The sequence below is a fragment of the Nicotiana attenuata genome, unplaced genomic scaffold, assembly GCF_001879085.1.
Source record: "Nicotiana attenuata strain UT unplaced genomic scaffold, NIATTr2, whole genome shotgun sequence".
Taxonomy (NCBI): Eukaryota; Viridiplantae; Streptophyta; class Magnoliopsida; order Solanales; family Solanaceae; genus Nicotiana; species Nicotiana attenuata.
This window is the reverse complement of record NW_017670981.1, coordinates 47,908-52,364: the sequence shown is the minus strand read 5'-3', so window position 1 is coordinate 52,364 and position 4,457 is coordinate 47,908.

The window sequence follows — 4,457 nt, the reverse complement described above, 5'->3', positions numbered from 1 at the left end:
CTTCTCCAGGCTGGATGCGCTTGTCGATCAAATCCCCTAGTTCGTGCAGGTTCAGCAGTAAGTATGCCCTTGCTAAATGTCCTCCTTCGCTTCCTTCAGTGTTCTGGCAATCGATGACTCTCTTCCTCATCTTTCCCTCTAATTCCATCAGACTGTACTCCAGATACTCCAACCTTTCGCTTTATTTAACAGCCCTCTCTCTCCATTCATTGATTAGTTCCATATCAATCTTGTGGCGCTCCATGTGTTCGGCCTCGGACTCGTGAACTCTTTTGCCCAATTTGTTATATTTCACCTGTGCTTCGGCAACTTCGTCGATGACCCTGTTTCCTGGACCAACCCTTGGCTCGAATATTCCTGATATGTTATCATCCAACCATGAGGGGTAAAAGTACACGTGACCGGCGTGATATCGATCTGGCTCGATGGCATCCTTTTCCACGATAATCTTCAAGTTCCACATGTGATGTGCTTCACTTTTGTATGGAGTGGCGTCACCTTGAAAATCAGCTATGAAGTGACTCATTTTAGCAACTCGCGGTATGACCCACTTCCTGCCTTCCTGTCTCCTAACCCTGAGGGGAGCATAAGGGTATATGCCCCTTAATCCGATCTTTACCAAATGTGGAACATCCCTGGATCTGATGATGAACTCGTCGGTAGGGAACCACTCAAACATCCATTGAACCCGGTCCTCGATTAAATTGTTGAAAAACTACACCCATCCTACAGCATCCTCTGGTTGAGCAAACCTGTCTGGGATATAGGTCATTTTCTTGGGATGATGGAAGGCTATGTGATCATTCCACGGCCTTCGTGGAAACTCTTGACGGTATTGACCTTTTTGGAAATGCTCTAACAACCAAACCTGTAGCAGCAAATTGCAACCCTCAAAGTATTTGTACCCCTTCTGACAGCGCTCCAAGGCTTGATATATGTCTGTTATGATCATAGGGACAATAGTATATGTCTGCCCTTCGATCCCCTCCATCAAGGTTTTGGTTACCATGGCCAATCTGGTGTGGATTCTATCCCCTTGGATCGGGAATACTAACATACCCAAGAAACAGACAATGAACACAAAAACCCTGCGGTGAATCCAACCTAAAGATGTGATGGAGAATTAGTCATAAAAAATATGATAAGATCTGATGTGACCGTATCGTTCATAGAGGAAGTCGAAAGGTATGTAGGAACTTTTCAGGCACTCCAAGTCATCATTCTTCTTTAATCCCATCATCCTTAGAAAACCCTAGTGCGATTTTTTGGTGCTAGTAAACCATGACTATCCCAAGGTAGCCCAGCAAATCCCCCTATTTCTTCCAAGAAAGGGGTCAGTTCTATGTCTCCAAAGCGAACACGGCTCTTTCCATGTCCCAGAACATTGTGGCAGCTTCGATTAACATGTTGTTTGGCTGAAGGTTCAATAAAGAAGGCAAATTTCCCAAGACCCTTTTCACATGATTCTTATCACTTGACGGAAGATCCTCCCACCAATCTAGCAATAGTGGTGGTTTGTTACGAACCATGCCGAACCTGGGGACCTCGTGCCTCATTTTCTGCAAAACAAAATTGGTTAAGCCCTTTCCCCTCCAGATCCGACTAATATACAATTATGATTAGCATATTTGCACTTATTTATCCAAAATTAATGCACACAATCGTGGTTACGTCCGTTAGGATTATGGAAAACCCGATGGACTTTTTGGACGAGGCTTGTCTTAAAGGGTTATTATGTGGACAATATATTAACCCAACTAGGTTTGACCATGATGCATGTACAATTAATCAGAGTAAGGTTTCTATAGAGGTCTAGACTGGTACCCTCAAGTGGACAACTTGAGGGGGAAAGGCACGGAACCGTCGACTGCGCCGCTGATCGACTAGTTTTACCGCAAATAAGCCTTTCCGAATTTAAAGGGGTGATATATAGGAAGAGCGCAAACACTCATCAAGCGTTGCTATAGGATTGATTACACGCGAGTGGAATATGATGTTGAGTATGATTTATGCAACAATAAATAGCATGTTGTCACGTATTTACACGTAAAAATGATAAATGCAGTATTTAATAATTGAAAGACGTTAAGAAAGAAAACAAAAAAGACAAGTCAGTTTCTGTAATAAAGGAAATCATGAATGCTTGAGAAATAGGCAATTAAATCAAAATAAGGGGGAAGGGGAAAGGGTGCACATGTATTTACAAAATAAAGCATGCTTAAGACTAATTCACAAAAACAAGTTCGTTATGGTAAGAGCCTAAAATATCCGCAGCAGAGTCGCCATGCTGTCGCGCCCCCTTTTTCCTCGCGGAGTCCGGGTTTCGACATTCTTTGGGACAACTCATTTCCTTTTGGAAATTGGGTATGGAATATGAAGAGTCGCCACCTAACGGTTTAAAGGTGCGTTAGGGCACCTAAAGCAATAACTTATAAACAAGTTTGCATTACCAGAGATTGGGTAAGGGCTCGAAATAACCTTGAGGGGAAGGTGTTAGGCACCCCTCGAGGTCCACAACGGTGGGTCCCAGCCAAACTCGATTTAAGTGAATTAGTCATATAAGCAAACAAAGCAATTTAATCAAATAGAGATTATTCAAACGGGAAAAAGGGGGTCCTAGGTTTATTAGCCATAGGATCACTTCTGTGCAATACTTGGTAATCGTCCCCAAGTTGGGGTGCTACACATAGCATTAGCGCACAGGTCATCATATCCTTTACTACCCGATTACCCTCCCTTTAATTATTGTTACCTAAGCATTCTTCCTTATGTCTGCACTACCCGTCCCTTGCCTGTGGCCCTGGAGGTGTTTAGGACCTCTATTTAAGGAAGTTCTAGCCTCACGTATGTTGTTTAAAAGGAGAAAACTAAGAGACAAACAAAAGTCAAATAGGACTATCACATAAAGGTGCAATTAAGGGCTCATATTTACCTCCACAAATAGACAAATAATTGCACGCCTCAAACAAATAGTTTTGAACGATTTAAAGTCCTATAGCAGGATATCTAGACGAGCACAAAGTATGCAGCAGTTTTATTAAGGCGAGGCAACAAATACCTAATTAATTTACCTACTGATTTTGTTACTTCTTGAACCTGGGCAGTTTATAAGCAGTCAAACAAACACAGTTTCCGGCAACTTCAGGATTTTAATTATCCTACAGGCTTGCCTAAGTGATAGCTTGGCAGAATCCTATAGCATCTGAATATTAATCGGACCATGATTATGAACCAGTGGTTAAAGCAGGTAGGATTTTATCCTTTAGACCCTACAGACATGATATCTAAGTGTAGAAGAACTGCTCTTAAGACCTTATAGGCATGGTATCTAAAATGCTGAAATGATTCTGAAAATTCCTACTGACATGGTATCTAAATGCAGAAGTAGTTCTGAAGTTTCCTATAAACATGGTATCTAAATGCAGAAGTGATTTAAAACTTTATAGGCGTGGTTTTGAAAATGCAGAACTGATTTGGAAACTTTGCAGGCATGTGTTTAAATGCAGAAAATTAATTTGACAGCCTTATAGGCATGGTATCTAAATGCAGTAATGTGAATCTTAAAAGGATATTTAGAACTATTTAGATCCTATAGGCATGACATCTAAAAGTGGATAAGAACACGTTGAACAAATTAAACCTTATAGGCATGTTATCTACCGTGCATAATAACGGAATGTATTGAAACAAATACCTATAGGCATGTTATCTAATGCATGCAGTAACAGAATATAACTGAACAAGTAATAACCTATAGGCATGTTAAGGATGAACACTTAAAATGGGAATGAAATCATGCTAGTTGAGAAACAAGTAGACATAGGTCTAATTACATAGAGGCAGACATGCAAGAAACACATAGGTCTAATTTCATGGAAGTAGGCATGCTGATTAAGAGTAATGAACATGAAGGACATAAGTCTAATTACATAGAGGTAGATATGCTAGTTAAGATCAATAAGCATGAAACACATAGGTCTAATTACAACATATTGAATGATGGCAGAAGTGGAAATATACCAGTTAAGAAATAGCAAACAGGAAGTTGAAAAGTAAGCAGGATCCAATGGTCTAGCCTTGGCTTTCAGCCAGCTAGCCAATGTAGCAAACACAAGTAACAAAAGGTTTGAATGAGAGCAAGAGCTTTTGTGTGTGTGATTCTTTTTGAGTGTTCGTGTAAGTCTGAGTCTGTTTTGAAAATAGAACAAGAAGGTTTTTATAGCATGCAATAGGGTAGGTCACATAAGGTAATGAATCAATCACATATACATAAGTTATGAAAATCACTTAGCAATCAGTCAGGGATCAATTAAGAGGACAGAATCAAATAAGTACCACTTAATTTAAGGAAAAATCTCACACAGAATCAATCTGTAATTAAGAGCAAGGTTAATAAGGTAAGAAACAATTTCTGAAATCAATTAGGAATCAGGACACACAATCAAGCCAATAATGCG